Source organism: Parasteatoda tepidariorum, chromosome 3 (genome assembly GCF_043381705.1).
Source record: "Parasteatoda tepidariorum isolate YZ-2023 chromosome 3, CAS_Ptep_4.0, whole genome shotgun sequence".
Taxonomy (NCBI): domain Eukaryota; kingdom Metazoa; phylum Arthropoda; class Arachnida; order Araneae; family Theridiidae; genus Parasteatoda; species Parasteatoda tepidariorum.
The window spans coordinates 50,970,989-50,990,384 of record NC_092206.1 but is presented as its reverse complement, the minus strand read 5'-3'; positions in this window follow the sequence as shown (position 1 = coordinate 50,990,384).

Below are 19,396 nucleotides of genomic sequence, written 5' to 3'. Positions count from 1 at the left end.
AAAAAATTATATTCTTTAAGTACAATAAAAAGGAAACAATTCATTTTATTTTTGTCGGACCAAAAATGAAAAAAAAAAACTTAAAGCACGTTGCTTTCATTTTTATTTTCAATTAGAATAGAAATTACGAAAGTAATTCGACGTACAACTTTGTTCTGATAACAGCGTTATTTTCTCATTTTTCTTGGAAAGCGTGGTTTTTTAAAATTTTGTTTCATTATTTTCATTTTTTTTATCGTATTTTTTATAGTTTAGGAAGAGTGCTCTGAATTTTGATAGGCTGAAAAATGGCTTTAAATTTTGCTTGTACTAGTTAGGAAATAATTTAAATGCGCATCATTAGAGATTAGAGATTAGTAAAGATCATAGAGATTAGTAATAGTCTAAGCAAAAAGTTTTTTTTTTTTGTTTATTAAATGTAATTTTTTTGCGAAACATTCTATTAAGTCAAAGTACGAAATACTGTTAGTAATTATTCGTCGAAGCTACATAATTGTAATCAATTCTTCTAAGTTTTCTTTTTGGTTTGAAATCTTTTTTTTTCACAATAACATGATAACACTGATCTTCTGTCAACTACTTTTTTCATAACTATTTCATTAAATATTTTGAAATTATGAAATAATTTTTTCATACTTATTTCATTATCACATTTATATTATTAAACTATTTTATCTCTAATTTATTAAACCACTTCATCTCAAATTTATTAAGCCATTTCATCTCTAATTTATTAGATTATTTCATCTTTAATTTATTAAATTTCTTTCATCTCTAATTTATTAAATAATTTCTTCTCTAATTTGCTAAAAAGCACACATATTTTGAGAAATTGTTCCATAGAGTTGGTATGTTACGAAGTACTGTTAGTAATTATTCGTCGAAGCTACATAATTGTGATCAATTCTTCCAAGTTTTCCTTTTGGTTTGAAATTTTTTTTTCAAAATAACATGATAACACTGATCTTCTGCCAACTACTTTTTTCATAACTATTTCATTAAATATTTTGAAATTGTGAAATAATTTTTTCATACTTAGTTCATTATCACTTTTATATTATTAAACTATTTCATCTCTAATTTATTAGACTATTTCACCTCAACTTTATTAAGCCACTTCACCTCTAATTTATTAAACAATTTCATCTCAAATTTATTAAGCCACTTCAACTCTAATGTATTAGATTATTTCATCTTTAATTAATTAAATTACATCATCTCTAATTTATTAAATAATTTGCTCTCTAATTTGCTAAAAAGCACACTTATTTTGAGAAATTGTTCCATTGAGTTGCTATAGGCACAAATAAAAAGAAGGCATTTTTCACTTTTTTTTTCTTGTGAATTAGCAATATTTTTAATCATACAAATTGCTCCTCTTTCCTTTAAATATGATATTAAAAAAAGTTAATTTTTAAAAAAAATGGAATTGGAATGAAATGGAAGAAATAAATAAATTTAAAACGATACTTAAAAAAAAATTTCATATATTTTTGTAGCAAAATAAGCAAAGAAAATTAATATCGTTTGAGAAAAGGGTTAAAGAGCCAACAAACGAAAATCGAAAATTTATCTCCACCAATTTTACCTCCAAGTTTGCTGTTTTAATAATACAATTCCTTCTCCCTCAAACACATTTTGAGTTCTCCCATCTTATTTTCAACTTTATTGATACTTTCGCGAGACGTGTGAAGACCTAAGTCAAGGTACGAAGCCGATTTCGAAAGTACGCCAAATATTTTAAGCTCCATTTGGCGAATATTGATCTCTCCTCTAATGAAGATTTCGCTAATACGCTTTCGTGTCTCCCGAGATCCTGAAATTCGTAGGGATAATAATTTAGATTAATCTAGCTGTATTACCCATTGATTTTAATTTGTCATTCTAGAAATTACGGCTGCGCACTTTAGAGCGCATTTGTGAGGACAAGCAGTAAAGGAAAGCTATGATTTATTGCTTTGACTATCCTTAACGCAACAGAATAAGCTCGTCTATAATGAAAGGTATAGTTAATGATCTCATCAATGTAAAATCCATGTATAAAGAACAAAAATCTAACTAAACAATTAATTATAATTTACTTTAGTAGATAAAAAAAAAGAGAAATATTTGCAGAGAATTTGTTTGAACCAGGAATTAGAACTTTTAAGTAGCTAATTTTTAAGAATAAATTTGTGATAAGATATAATTAAATTAGGTTTTCGCATTTTTTAGAATTTTTAAGGATTAAATCGAGTTTTCTAAAAATCGTGAAACTATTCATCTGAGTAAAATATTTCATTAAATTCCTGAAAAAGTTTTTTAAATTACAAATAAGATAATAAGAAAATCTCAGAGCAGAATATTGTTGGGATTTTGATTCATTCAAAAATAAAAAACATGTTCAATGAAATCCACTCAATAAAGCGAAATACCTTTTATGAATAAATTTTATAAACGTTAAGTTTTGCACGTTTTAAAAATTACTAATGTGCTATTTTAATTCGTAAAAGTCTTTATGAATTCAGATTTAAAAATTCAGACTTTATCGAGTAATTAAATTAAAATTCTTCATTTAATAAATCTAATTTGAAAAGACTGTAGTTGTATTATCTAAAATATTTTAGCATTTCCCTTTTCCGCAATAAAGAAGTTTTTATTTGGTTTATTTAGAATTTAAATATAAGTTCTTTTTACATTAAACCTATTTTTTCTAATGTCAATAATGAGTTCAGCTCAAAGCATACAATAAATAACATTCACAAATGTCTTCATTTGTAATTTATTTATGCCGATACGCTTATTAGTGTTCGAAATATAATATTGATTGCATATAATATTGCATATATATAATATTGATTAATATTGATTGCAAAACATTGTGTAGCATCAATGTTAGTTTCCATTGAATGTGATAAGCTAAATTTAAGCTGTAAGTATTTTATGTCTCATAATTTAGTAATGAATTCACAATTAAATGCAGTTTTTAAATTTATGTAAGACAAAACTTGAGAAAAGTTCGTGTACACTGTAAAAAATAACTGTAAATTCTAGATTGAAAAAAAAACGCATTTTCAGGACAAAAAAAACTGTTTAAAGTAAAATACATATTTTTTTTTAATCTCAAAATGTAAAAAATGTCTGCTTTTTTGTTTAATTTTTGCAATCTTTCTTTGTTCATTTAACGGCTTAAATCTGCTTTGTTGACAAAACAGTTTTTGTAGGATTATTCACCCTAATTATAAATAGATTAAAACCGTTAGTTCGAATTTAGTTTTTCGCCATTCTGTTTTGCTTACCGTAAGATAACTTTGCCTTTTTCCAAATAATTTTACGATTATTTTCTGTACTTACTCTTTCTTCTAAGCAATTATTTTGTAGTTTCAAGCATGTTTATCATGTTTCTTTAGATGTAATTTTTTTTTAAAAAAATAAGCTACCAGACAATTTTATAAGGATGGGTCACTATAGTTTAAAATATTTTTACACTTAAATATGATTTCAATTAGAGTTTTAAGTTAACTACATATTTAGACTTTTCTTCATAACGAAAACTGGAGCTTCGATAGCTCAGGGGACAGAGCACTCGACACCCAACCCAGAGTCACAACCCGAGGTGTCCCAGGTTCGAATTCCAGCGTTGATTGGTCATACGACTTTTGTTCGTAGCTCTCACAAACCACAATGCTGAAGTTGTTTTATCGAGTTTTTTTCAAATATCAGAGTTTATTTGCATTAATAAAAAAGTATTTATGTCAAAATAGTAGTACTATCTTCTTAAAAAACAGGTGTCTGTTTTTAAACAACAATATTTTTCTGTGAAATTGACGGTTTTATATTGGCACACCAGCTGACAGTTTTTCCCGTGAATGCAACAGGTTTCTACTTACTGCGTGTATTAAATACCTGTATCTCACTGAAGTCTAGCCCACTAATAGTCTATAAAGATACTCGTATCTAGCAGTAACAAACTATTGCTAAAAGAGTAATAAAAAAATAAGAGGCATTTTGTTTGGTAATTCTCTTAGAATTTTGTGTTTCAACTGATTTCGATTAAGCTTTATTCCTAAAAGGAAAAAGTTGGTATTAAATTTATCACCAAAACGAGTAGTTCTTTTTTTAGCTTAATTTATCAAAGTAATATTCAAAAGAGTGCTTAATCAGAATTAAGCACGGTAAATTTCCTTGAATTGTAATTTTGTTATGAGTCGGTTTATGAGTGAGATAGTTATTTATTTTTCTCAAAATGCAGATTAATAACGAAATTATTTTTTAATTTTTTTTCTTCATTTTAATGGAATAAAAAAATGGCAAATCTTTTTTCTACTTGCTCTCAGTTATTTAAAATAAATCATGAGATAGCACAAATGCTCCACGAAAAATACGAAAACAGACAAAATATACAGAAAAATATAATTACGAGTTGAGTTGAAAAATGGCAAATTGTAGTATATGTACACTTATTGCCTAAAAATTAGCGCACCAGAATGAGTTGTCAGAATGAAACGAAGTTATACATAAGTCAGTAACAAATTAAAAAATTAAAATTTTTAAAAATTTAAGAATATCAAACAATAATTATTTATTGCAGTAAAAATACAAATGAATGCAGGTTTTAATGCCCTCTTGGGCCCTCTATATCACAAATGCGAGATGCAATATGGTCGGGCGTTGAAGCATACAAGTTTCTTAATATGTCTTACGACATCTCGTTTCGCAAGTACTGTAAAAACACAGCTAAATCACCCAAAACTCGCTGTCTCTCCAAGTTACTGTCTCGAGTGGTCCCAAATATGCTCGTTCAGTTACAAAAATGATGATTGAGCAGATCAAGGAAGGGTGATAATGCTATGGAGGCCTTCCTGTAACTCTCTTGCTGTGTGTGGTCGAGCATTACCTGCTGAAAAACAGCTCTTGAGAGCCGTATCACGAGTGGCAACTCATGCGGCTAAAGAATATTACGAACGTACCGCTATGCTGCCATGCCACAGTTTATCAATATTAGGCGTGATCATGTGTCGTTTAAGATGGCACCCCTATTGTTACACCAGCTGATGTGCTGCTATACAATGCAGGCAGAGTTGAGGCGCTCACATTTCCCTTGGAGCCTCCCCATTTGGCCAAATTAAATATATTATTCATAACAGAAGACAACGTGGCTCTATTCATTTGCAGTCCAATCCCAAAGAGAGGGCGACACCTCTCCAAACGAAGGCTCGGTGACAAAATAGTGACAACTACTTAACATCAAAATGGTGTTTCATTACACCAAAACCAAAGATAGAACCTGGTGTTGTGAAGTATCGAAAATGTTCCTTTACACTACTTGGTTGAAAGTATCCACTACCATGTTTGTTATTCATTAACACTATAATTTATAATTACAGTAAGATATGATACATACAAGAATCACTAAATTTATTTTTACAAAGCAACATGAAGTAAGAATCAATAATATAGGCTGCATACATGCATTAATTTTTAAAATAAAACGAGTTTCTTAATCAAACTTCCTAACTGGGCTTTACAGAGGAAAAGCGGATAGAAATTATGAATTATAAAATTGTTTTATACAATTTTCAGAGACTTGAAAATTAAGATATAAATATCCTTATTACAAAACTAAAAACTGTACAGAGCATCAAAAAAAACTGGACCACCCTCAATAATTTTGATCTAATAATCGGATCTTCACGTTCTAGGACTCAATCTTAATGGTTCGAGGCGGTAGGCTCAAACATGCTCATTAATTAGGGCTGGCGATATTTTAGGTTATGAAGTCAGACACAAAAACATGCTTTATCTGAATAAAAAGATACCTTTATTTCCACGGAATCAATTTCTGTCTCCAAAAGCATAGAGGGTAGCCGCAACTTGGAAAATATGGTCCCAATGGTTTGGTTAGGAGAGTAATCCAAAGTTTGAACCTCATAATGTTAATTTTATTTTTTTGCATAGTTCGCTACATCTCGAGATTTTTTTAAGCGAATTGAAAATTTTTTACACGCAAATATAAAATTCGTTTATCTTATCCAAAACAGTTAGTTAATCCAAAAAGATAACTTTTAGTAAGTACGTATAATTTTCTTTTATTTTATTAAGCAATAGTTGAAAAAAATTTTAAAATGTAATTGTGTGTTAAATTTTCACATCATTTTAAAGTAATATTATTATATCCAAAATTCAGATTTGCCCACCTGACCAAACTATGGGTACATATTTCCCAGATTACGGCTCCCCCCGTATTTTGGGGGGTCAGAAATTGGAATCCGTTAAAAAAAGGGGTATATTTAGAGAAAGTACGTCTTTGTTTCTAATTTCGTAACTTAAAATATGGTCTGTATTAATTAATCATCATATTTGAAGACACCTCTTTGAACCATTAAGATTGAGTCCTAGAGCGGGAAGATCCGATCATTAAATCAAAAATTATTTAAAGTTGTCCCATTTTTTCCTTTTACACACTATACATATTTTAACGGTGAACTTTGGCTTCAGTCGATGTATAACGAAGTTAAAGTCATCAATAAACTCACCCTAACATGTACTGAATTGTAAACAATATCCAGCTATGTATAAGTGCGACAACAAAGCTATTTTCCGAAGCAAAAATAATTCAGGTATAGTGTGAATGCGCGTGAAATTTGAGTAAGCTTCTTCCACTTTCGGTTCTCAGGTTTAAATTTCACTGTTTAAATTGTATATGAAAGCTCGATTTAGTGCAACTTGAAATAAAAGGTTTTTTCCTACTATTTTTTGGGCTGTTTAACATCATATTCAGTGAGAAATTACGCCACCGTATTGAATTTACTACAACTTTTTTTTCTGAATTATTGAGGATACCATTTAATTTTGTGCAGAAATCATTTTTGAATAACTGTTCAAATTCAATAAATGAACTGATTTATTCTTGATATAAAAAGTATATTGCGACTCTTATTTTGAGCGAATTTTAAACGTATAAATATTTTCATATTAGACAAAAAGATTTAAAATTGCATGCAATAAGCTACATTCTTTAGTTCAACATGTTTTTCAATAAATAATAGTTTATTAAGTTTAATAAATTATTAATAAATTCCTTATGAAAAATTTTAACCCGTTCTTAGTTATTTTGTATCGAAAGTTATTTTTAATTATCAAATGTAGAGATTATACTGACTCTGATTTTGTTGCTAAAGAACCAAATTAAATGTTCTGTGACAGTGTTTTAATTCCTAAAATAATCAGTTTCAAAACTAATGTGTAATTAACCTTTTGCTATTACTTTCAAACAAACCACTTAAAACTATTTTCAACAGCATCTTTCAATCAAATTCTGAAATAGTTAATTACAGCGTACGTTAAATTTATGACGGACACTTGGACTAACTTTTTTAAATAAAAAGCAATTTGTGTTGATTCCTTTTATTTCTTCGTTTCATTACTTTCTTCCTTAATTAAAAAGTATTGATCCGTTAAATGATTTTTAACTGATAAGTCATTACTTTTCTGGAAAAGGATAACGTCCATAGGATAAGGAACAATGATTTATAATTAAATAATCAAGATAATGTCAAATAGTGATTGAGATAATTAATAATTCAAGCTTCGCTTATTTAACGTATCTCATAAAAGCTTTAAAAAATAAAACTGCAAGATTAATTAAGAGGATAAAGTAAAATAGGATAAATTCAAAATGATTTCAGAAGTTAATTATTCATTTCAGAAGGTTACTTTTCTGGAGAAAAAAAAACTTTTCACGGTTGCTTTATTTTATGTTTCCTTTCTTTCCTTTTTGAATTTCTCAATGACTCACTATTCACAATTGCTTTAATTAATTAACTAGTTAGAAAAACAAATTAAACTATCGAAATATGTAACCATTTTTTTTCAAAAATGGAAATAAATAATTCTTTGATTAATTACATGATTAGTAAAACTGATAACAAAAAGAAATCTACAATTGGTTACATTAAATTTTAAAATAGATAAAAGAAACCAATGAACTATTTCGCTTTTCACAGAATTGTTTCAATTTTTATTACATATCTGTAAAAAGTGGAAAGTTGCAAATTTGAACCTGAATTCTTATGAGGATTATCAATGAGATTAACGCAAAATTGGATGAAGTCAAAATGGCTTCAGGAGTCAATTATTCATTTTTGAAAGTTACTTCATTCAACATTAAAAGAAAATTCCGTTCATGCCTGCTTTATTTTCTTTCTTATTTTCCCATTTAAGTCATTGATGACTCAAAAAGAAATATTTCGTTCATTAAAATTGCTCTAAAAATGAAAGAAACTATAAAAATGTCTAACCAACTTTTTTAATGGAAATGATGATGCTTTGATTAATTGTTTGAGAAAATATGCCAGCAAAAAGCTATTTACAAGTGGTTATACTAAGCTTAAAAAATAGATAAAAGAAACAAATGAACCTCTTTTCTCAAAATCGTTTTCAAGAACTGTAAGAAGTGGAAAGTTGCAAATTTGATCCTGAGTTCTTAAGAGGATTATCTGCGAGACTAAAGTAAAATTGGATAAATTCAAATAGTTTCAGAAGTTAATTATTAGTTTCTGAAAGTTAGCTTATTAATGATAAAAATACTATTCTTGTCTGCTATATTATAGTTTTCTTATTTTTCCCTTAAAATCCTCTTTGACTCATTACGAAATATTTTTTTCAATACAATTGCAAAAAATTATGAAAGTATGAAAAAAAAAATTTTTCAAAACTAAAAGTGATGATGATTTGAATAAATGTTCAGTGAAATTACCAACAAATAAATCTCTCGATCCATGCAATTGGTTGCTCTGAGATTAAAAAAGTTGAAAGAATTCCAAAAGCTATTTCTTTTAGAAGATTTCGCTTTTTAAATAGTTGTTCAAATTCATCACATATTTATCAAAAGATGAAAATTATGACATAGATTATGATTTCGATCAAGGATCGAAATTGTTAGAAAAAACTAAAGGATGATTGTAATCTACCATTATGATTTATTTTACCGTTACACTGTTAAACGTATCAATTCGAATTACAATTAAATATACCGGCACTGCCAGTACTTTTACCGTAATATCCATTATTACAGTGAAATTTTACGGAAAAAAAATCTGATACTCTCTCATTTTTATAAAGTAATATTTACAGAGAAATCACTAAACTATTGTAATGGAACAAATATTACTGTAAAAATTACAGTATAAAATTTTAGGGTGAAAATGGATTTTACGATAAAATATATTTTATAGAATTTGCATACAGGAGGCCAGTGAAGCAAAGTATTTTTTTTTTGTAGGATTAAGATTAGTTAATTTTGCTTAGAAAAATTTTTCATTTGCTGAAAATATTAATAAATCAGATTTTAGTATTTAATTGCAGTATAGACTGTATAGTCAATTTTTTTCAATAAAAACACGCGGTATTTTAACTATTCAACTGCTCTATCGTAGTCATTTTTCTTCTTTAAAAATTTTTGACTGATTAACAGAAAAAATATTTATTAGAAGACTGTAAATACCTACAAGAGATTTTGTATTCCTACATTTCTTATATTTCATTTATAAAAAGCTATTTTTAAATGAATATAATACAAAAATAATATGAATATTTATATTTTAATGAAATAAAAAGCCAAAAATACTAATAATAAAGCTCCGTGTATAACTCAACAAAACATTTGCGAAACCAATTTTGATGTTTAAAATAAGTACGTATTGTCACATCGACAATCATATTATATTTAACTAATGTATATTTAATAGTTTTTATTGAACTTGTATAAATCTCACTTATCTGTTATCGAAATATACAGATAACGGAAGCAACTTTCTTTCCTCCTCGACTTAAACATTAAGAAAACTATTGTTTACTTTATATGTTTTTAACAAAATATTGTGGAATTTGATTCACTAGAGAATTACCTTACATAGTATTAAATTATTTTTCATAATAATTATGCAAAATATATTTTTCGCTGATTTTTTTTTTATTATACGAAAATCAACATAACCCGACAACACGTGTATTTACAAATGTGGCACCTTTTTAATGCATAAGTATGGACAAATTTAAAATAGCCTTCTTAATTAGACTGATCAATTCTGATTATCAAATTTCACTTTAATGAATTACTTTCTTTTACTTTGCATTACTCCTTTTTTTTCATTTTTAATCAATGAAAACTTATAACGTTAGTAGTTAATTGTATCAAAACAGTTTTCTTCCTATTTACCAATTTTAAAGAAGATGTGTAGTTATTTTAAGTAAAAAATAAGATTATGTCCTTAGTAGTTTGGGCTGTATTTGTTATTTGTCACTATTATTTGTTATTTGTTACTATTTGTCAACTTCAGTATATTAGCTTTATTTATAAATAAAGAATATCTAAATGAAAATTCACAAAGCGCATCATCCTCCAGTAGAAGTATTATAAAACAGTATTATAGCTCCTACATTTTGAGGATTTCATAACCCCAAATGTTAACATCGATTTCAAATCTTTAGTTTTTTAATTAATTCATTAAATTAAAAGTTTAACACAGAGTCTAAATTAAAAAAGTATTATTCCTTGGATATTAATTATTAAGTTTATGTTCGAGATCATTCATCTTCTAAATATAGAAAAAATCATTTTGCTTTGTTTAAGTACATATATGTAATAAAGTAATACACTGTTAGAAATTTCTCCGAAAAAAATGGCAAAGTAGTCAAACAAAGTAGTCGAATAATCATAAATAAGATGATGATCAAACTATTAACTATGATGAGAAAATCATTTCTCATCTGTTTTCACCTAGTATGATTAGACAACCAAAATTTATCGTACCAACTAAGCCCACTTAAAGAAGTCACTTAGCTCTTTGCAACTGCATACATTATACAGCCGAAAAGGCTCATCTGTCTGTTTCATGGCCGTAAGAACGGGGGTTCGATTCCCAGTGATGATTCCACAATATTTCCTCCATTCTCTTAAGCACATGAAGAATTTCCAGCATTCTGCACTCCCTAATTTGTGTCCTGCACTCTCCAATGCGCATTACCTAACAAAATTCTCGCCTCTTACGTCCGGTAAATTTTTTTACGGTTTTTAAAACTATGCTATTTCTAAATGGTTAAAAAAACGTTTAGTTTTGTTTGCAAGGTTTTATAACCATACTAGTTGTAAACTGTTTTAAAACCGTAAAAGTAAAAAATGTTCTGTACCGTAAACTTTATGGTTAGACTGCTGCTAATTATCTTACTATAATTTTAGAATGAAAATTCTAACAGTATAAAACAGTTTTTGATGATAACAATCGTTACATTTTGAATCATTTTCGTTTAACAAAGCTTCTGAGAATAAATAATATATTAGATACAAAATATAAGTTTGCAGAAAGTAATAGTGCATAGAAATTTCACATGAGCTCTGCATAAATAGGCACACGCTTGTGCAAATAATGTACATTAAAAACTAATGTAATGTAAAAAAAATTGAAGTAAAATAAAATGACTCGTGTTGAAACAGACTATTGTTTGTAATCTGAAACGGGAAAATATTTTCCTGAAATCTTTAGTAATATTTCTAAAAGACCGAATCGCATGATTCGACACCATTTGTAAGCACAAAATGTCATTTTATGAAATCTCGTTTACTTTGAAAATAGTATATTCGTGACGACAAAAATAAATTGCAAAACATAAATTGAAATGTTGAAATTTTCCTATTTTATCCATGCTGGGTCTTAAACATTATAAAAAAGATCGATGTAGAAATATTTGCAAAATATGGAGTTTCTTAAAACGTTATAATTATGGCCCTCATTGATCTTTAATAATAAAAACGATGGCGTTTTTACTGGAATTACTCTTAATAGTTTGAATTGTTATTTCCTGCAATACTTATTTTAATTTTTATAATTGTACAGTTTTTAACAATATGCAAAAGTATTTAGTCGTATATTTGTGTATATAATATTTATACTTTTGATGATGTTCTATTTAACAAGATTTTTTTATTATGATTTGTAAAATAAAAATTTTAAAGATGCATTTTTTTAAAAAATGAATTCTTTTTTAACTTAATACAAAATGGTGCACATTTGAGATATTTATCTTAAAAATTCAAATTAAAAATCGTACAAATAAAAAACTTTGCATCTTCACATAAAACTATTCATTTGTAATCTCTACATTACAAAGGTATTTTTCTATAGCTATATTTTTCATTCTCGCAGACTTGATACCGATATTTGACAATTTTCATCCTGCTTATTGATTCCTCGTAACAAAATTAGCAGCTTTCTTTACAGCAATTTAATAACCAAAATTAACAGTAACAGTTTTGCTCACCAATCCCCACGATTGCATAGCAATTCTTTTTGTTTCTTGACGATGAACAGGTTGTTGCCTCAAAATTAAAAATTATTTTGTTTAAAGATTCTCAAATTTGAATCGAATTAACACAAATTCAGTTTCCGATTCCATTGAGTCAAAATTAAACCCAATAATGCTGTTCAGTGACTATTGCCTCGCCATCCAAAAGTTTGTTTTAAAACGTTGGTTGCAATAATAATATTTCTCGATAAAAAATAAGATATTTAGGAAAAATGTAAAATATTTATTTTTAACTTATTTCTTTTTTTACAATTTTTGATAGTTATTTCGTATTTATTATTTTAATCAAATATATTAACTGAACACAGTTTTACATTTTATACATTTATTTATAAAAGCTTTAATTATGTAAATACACCTTACTTTAAAATAAGTATAACTTATTTACTGTCAGTAATTATAAAAGGATAATTAAGTATCTATATCATAAAATACTGCATACTAAAGTATAATATGCGATTATTTTGTAATCTGATAAAGATACAATTTTAGTTGTAAGCCATTGACTTTAAATAATAATCAAAACCAAAGACGTAATAATAACAGAAAATAATATTCAGAAGTATGATATACAGATATTGCCGACAAACACGCTTACGACTATTATTACTTTTATTTTATAAGGTACCAAAATTATACCTAGGTTCTTTTTGGTTATTAACAACTGCATATATTAAGTCCTTTTTTATCCAATGAGAAATGGTAAGACGAAAATAATGTTTTTATGATATATCAAGAAATGATAAGCTGTGAAAAAAACCAGTTTATCATATAATTAATCAAAAAGTATTGACGCAAGAGCAAGATTAAGTATTAATGATTATTTTTATCACTAGTCATTTTTTTTAATTGAGCAACATTTATATATTTAAGTGCACTCTAAAGTTTCTTGGTAAATGTTATATTATTATTGCTACTTAAATTAATGCATAGAAATTATGTACTAATGCTAAATTTTGAATAAAAATTTGAACTCTTAGAAAATTTTCTGTCTTTGTGTAAAAATTGGATGTTCAAATTTTACGAAACTTTCACCGTTTTTGACGAAACTAATTTCTGGTATATGCCGACCAGGTGGCCGAGTGGTAAGCGTGCCTGACTGCGGAGCCGATGGTTGCGGGTTCGAATACCTCTTAGGGCATGGATGTTTCTTTCTCTCTGTGTTCTATGTCCTTTCTACTGTGTGTGATTGTGACCAGCCCTATAAACTGGTTTGTGGTTGTGTGACGTGGGCGACGCTGCTCCACCGCCGTGGCTTCGTCACAGGTGCCCACTGGGTAACGAGAAGAGAGTAGCAGTTTTGGCACTCCTGGCCAATGGGACAATACATCCCAATTGCCCGCCATTAAAAAATAAAAAATATATAAAAAAAATCTGGTATATGCTCTGAGCAAAAATTACGTCAAAGTAACGAAATGACTATCATATCATGACTATTATTGCAAGGAAAATGAATTTCGCCAAAATGAAAGAAATATTTCATTCTTCAATTTTTTTCTTTCTTTTTTTCAAAAAGAAAAAAAAAATTTTAGTACTTAATCAATCTAACTTTTCTAATAATCCCCTTATCGTAGGAACCATATATAGGTGGGTCAATGTCGCTCAAGCAACACAATAAGAGATGAATTACACACATGCCCAAAACGTGATTCTAACCCAGGATTTTCCTGGCACAAAGCCAGCTACTTGACCACCATACAAACTAATAATTTCGACTGGTTTCGTCATTTAGGTTTAATTCATCTAGTCTGTTAATCTAGTCTGTTGAGATTCTAGTTAGTCATCTAGTCTATTGAGATTCTAGTTAGTCGTCTTGTCTGTTGAAATTCTAGTTAACTATCTCCCACACTGCACTGCAATGAGGTTCCAAGTTGAAGAAACATTTTCGTCATACATTTGAGAGTTCGCGTTTTATCTCAAATAAAGAGATTTCGTGACGATATGATTCTCAGAATTAACGGAGTACATCTCAAGGATTGTTGAATCGATAAAAGGGAGAGATTAATTTTTAAATTACAATTTCAAGATTAACCAATTTTAATTTACAATTCCTAGAAACTGAGGGAACATTCTTACTGGATCAGGTTTGACCCTTCTGCTTAAAAATCACCAATCAAATTCTCAATTTCTAAATGTATACTTCAGATGAATTTTTATTATAATAGAAAATTTACGATAAAAATTACAATCCGTGCAGCGATAGTAATTATTTTGTATTAAAACTTAAAATTTCTGTTCAAAGCCAATACAAAATCGCTTGTTTAAAACAAGAAAGTAAGTTTGAAATATCTCCACTCTTATCTGAAAATTAAAACAGGTTAAAAAATAATAAAAAAATCGGTTGTTTTCCAACAGCAACGTTTTAACCATTTGGCAATGAAGTCCATTTTTTTTTCAAATAGTATTTCAGATTGGGAATTCAGATCAAATTTTTTCACTCTTTCAATTTCAGATTCAATTAAAAATAAAAAGTAAAAAAAAATAATAAATTCTACCCGCTTAACAAAAAAAAAGTAGTTTAAAATGAATTTTAGTTCTAAATTATTAAATATATAGTGTCTAAAATGTTGATAAATGTTTTGAAAAAATGATCAATGATAAAATTTTATATCATTTCAGCAATTGGAAAAACATTAGTTAAAAACATGATTAGAAATAATCCCTCTAAAAAAACAAATACGAGAAGAAATTAAAACATTCTTAAAAATCCCACTAAGACGCCTTTTAATATCGAAAAAAAGCAATAGCAAATAATTTTTAAAAAAATTGATTTATTACTATTCGCCAAATGAGTTTTCGATTAATATAATTTAAGAAGGGAATTCACTGAAGCGCGCTTTGAAACCATAAAGCGTTATACTTATGGAATTTTTATAACTTCCTTTTTTAATGAATTAAACTATGTTTTAGAAAGAGAAATTCATTAAAATAAAAGCTATTATAAAATAGAAAGGCAATGATGAATTACATGGCTTAAATATTTCAAAGAAAGGAGCTTTCTGTAAAGATTTTATAAAGAATTTTTAATTATTTTACACATGTTAGAAAAATACCTTCCATTATTTGAAACTGAGAAAATTTATTAATGAATGACAAGTAATATATCAATGTATTATGAAATACATAGTTTTAATTTTTTTTTCTCATTTTATTTTAAAGTAGTTTCATATTAGTTTAAACAAAATGAAAAACATCAGATACGAAAAAGACTTTTTTCGAAATTTACTGATAAGCCTATGACGGGAATATTACACACATATTTATAAATTAATTTTCAATTTCTTAATTTGCAAGTTTTTTTAATTTGTTTTATATTACTCATTCTATTTTATTTCATTTACAGTTAATCAGGTGTACCCTGCAAAATTTTAAGAATCGAAAAACAGTAAAAAGTACCGGCATATTAAGGGTGCCGATACTTTTTACTTTATACTTTATACTTTTTACCCAAGCTTTTTACCATAAAATCAATTTTAACCGGAATGTGTTATGAAACTAAAGATCTCATATAATTTAACTTTTACAGTAATAATTACTTTAGAATCACTTAATCACTCGTATTAAATAAATATTACTGTAAAAACTCCGATATGATATTTTACGGTAAAAAAGGAATTTACGGTTGATGCACCTAAAGTGCCGGAACTTTATACCATAATTTGATTCAGAAATTTTTACAGTGTAGCCCGTATAACTCATAACACTTTTCATGGGAGTCACGTAAAATAAATTTTTTTAAATGTCTGAGAACGTAGAAAAATTTAAAAAGTAACTGCAAAACGTGTCGTTTCCACTCCGTTTTTTAAAGAAATAATTCATTCGTTATTACCAAGACTATAAATGATTTCGGTATATTTAGTACAATATTTGGTCGTCGTAAAATTTTTTAAATTGAAGTTCTGGCTATTAGAGATCAAAATGGTCTTGAGGTGGGGCACAGCAGAATTCTCTTATGATGAATGGGTGAATTAGGGTGGGGTTAGTTATAGTAAAATATCTTAAATTGAAGTTTTGGCTATTGGAGATCAAAATGGTCTAAAGGTGGGGTACAGCAGAATTCTCTTATGATGAATGGATGAATTAGGGTGGGGTCAGTTATAGTAAAATTTTTTAAATTGAAGTTTTGGCTATTGGAGATCAAAATGGTCTAAAGGTGGGGTACAGCAGAATTCTCTTATGATGAATGGGTGAATTAGCGTGGGGTTAGTTATAGGGGAAGGGGGTTCAGTTATTGTTGTTGTTGTTGTAGTTCATTTACGTCGCACTAGAGCTGCACAAAAGGCTATTGGCGACGGTTTGGGAAACATACCAGAGGATGATCCGAAGACATGCTATCACAATTTTGATCCTCTGCGGAGGGGATAGCACCCCCACTTCGGTAGCCCGACAACCTGCACGCGAAAAAAAGAGATATGAGAAAGAAGTATGTTAGATTCGGTTTTGGTCTTCAAATAGATTAAAAAAATTTAAGTTGGGAAACTATATGGAGCTGAAAACTGCATTAAACATAGTTCCAAAACAAAGCGTCGAGAAAATTTTAGAAAATGTTTCTAACAATTAAATACGAAAAATTTTATGGAAGGGGAAATACCGTAGTACATTCCCATACAACCGAGAAAAGGAGGAGGGAGAAGGGAAAGTGTCAAGACATGTAACTCGTCTTTTCCCCAGATGGCGCATTCGAGCATTGCAATCACGATTAGTGACAAGTTTGGCCCAGCTTTAATAAAGTCTTTGCTTTCAACTTCTTTAGATTTTAACCTATAACAGACAAATTGTATTTTTTGGAAAATTTGTCAGTGTGTGTTATGGTTTAACTTCATTACCTTGATATTTAAAATCCAACTCAAATGATTCCAGAAGTTAGAAACCCAAAGGAAATGCAATTAAAGACTTTTGAATAACTTTCAAATAAATAAATATTCAGTGAGCTATATTTTTATTATATTAAGCTTGAAAAGTATTAAACATTAATAACACCGGTAAACAAGATATATATATATTATATGTACCTTTTCTAATGTAGTTTGTTATGTTGATTTCAAATCTGAAAACAGTTGCTCTATCGCGTCAAGTTCTTAAGACATTGACCAAAATTAATTTTCATAAAATACTGTTTATATTTCAGTAATTTTAATAAAATACTACTGAAGTTTTATTAACTTTAATGGAATACTGTTTAAAATTATATAAATTTAAACGAAATGTTGATTAAATATTATTAATTTTAATGAAATATTTGTTTACATTTTATTAATTTTTAATGGAATTTGCTACCGTCGAGTACAATACAACAACTACACATTTTCACCATAGTCACTAAGAGTTTGAGAAATTCTTTGTAATTAGTGACACTTTGTGCTAGAACTACAGTAAACAGCTCTGGGGGAAAATGCTCCTGAAGAAAAAGCAAGGAAGAAGAGCATTAAAAAACGCATATCATTCAAATTTCGATAATCAAGAGGATTGTATATAATCTTTAAAAGAACATTAACTTGTTTTTTAAAAAAAGTAATAAATTACTACTATAAGTTCAAAACACTCAAATTATTGTATAAATTATTTTCTCTTTTTTACACGATATTTTAAAAATATTTCTGGAACATATGTGACGTTCTTTTGATTACGTAATGCACCGTTTTTTGTAATAATTTTTTGTAACGCCCATTTATTATAATGATCAGTTTCAAATGAATGCTAAACTTCGAAAACTCGAAAAAAAATGTTACAGTGTCCTCCAAATGATATTAAATACTTTAACTCCATTAATTTCCATGCTGGAATGAAAAAAGAAACGGTAAATGTATTTAACCATTCTTAATGTTTTAAATTATGGAAGATTACAAGAAAATGTATATTTGTGTGATTTCTATTAGTGTAAATGGTTTATACCCGTTTGTCTGACAGCATTAATTCGCTTTCTTACCATGGAAGATTAGGAAAGACATAAAGTAAAGTCAAAGTAATCAAAGGAAAAGTGAATCAACGAAATAGCGCGTCAATAAATTAGTGAATAAATGAACTATGAAATTAAGGAATGGGCAAATCAATGAATGAGTATGTCAATAAGTGATCGAGTCATTCAACGAATCTGTCGGGCAATAAATAAATAAATAAGCATATCGACAACTGGATAATCAATTAATCAAATAATCAGTGAAAGTGCAAAACAATGAATCAGTGACTTTTCCTTTCCCCTTGTGTTTCATAGTCGACATAATCAGGATTGTTGCATATATTGATCAGCTTACTTGGAATTCTTAACAACATCTACATTTGGAACAGTATATCTTATTCTAGCAATAGTGCCACTAAACTACAAATTCTATTCAATCCAGAGAAGAGTCAGCCAGTCCCATCTAAAATATACTTCTTTTCAAGTATGATTTATTCATTTATAAAACATAGTAAATCAGAATAAAAAATTTAAAAAATTGATTCCAGGTTAACTTTTGAATTTCATTATGCGTGATGTTAATGCTATTATTTAGTAGATCTATAATTGTAATCCAAAATTATAATTATCTGTCGCCTCACTATTTTCATTAGTAATAAATGCACTATGAAAACTTTGGCCACTCATATTCTAATGAAAACTTCTTTCAATAAAGCATTAGAATTCAATAAGAACTTCTTAAACTAACTAATTAATAATCAATTATAAAAATAAAAAGTTATATAAAATTAATGAGATTCTGATTCCATGCATAAATCAAAGAGGTAGGCATAGGTATTGGTATTTATGGTTTGCAGTTCAAGGCCATTCAGGGAGTCATCTAAGAGAAGACAAAAATAAATATAAAGTAAAAAAAATAATCTAAATAAAAATATATATTTTTAAAAACCACGTTTTTTGTAGTGAAGAATAATAATTAAAAAATAATAATTTTTTAAAAATATAAAATAAAAATTAAAAATTAAAAAAATCATAGTTTAAAATAAAAAAATTCAAAATAAAAAGTAATATTTTTAAAAACCACGTTTTAGTAGTGGAGAATAATAATTAAGAAAAAAATTGAAAAACGAAAAACGTGGGGCGCATGAAATACATAAC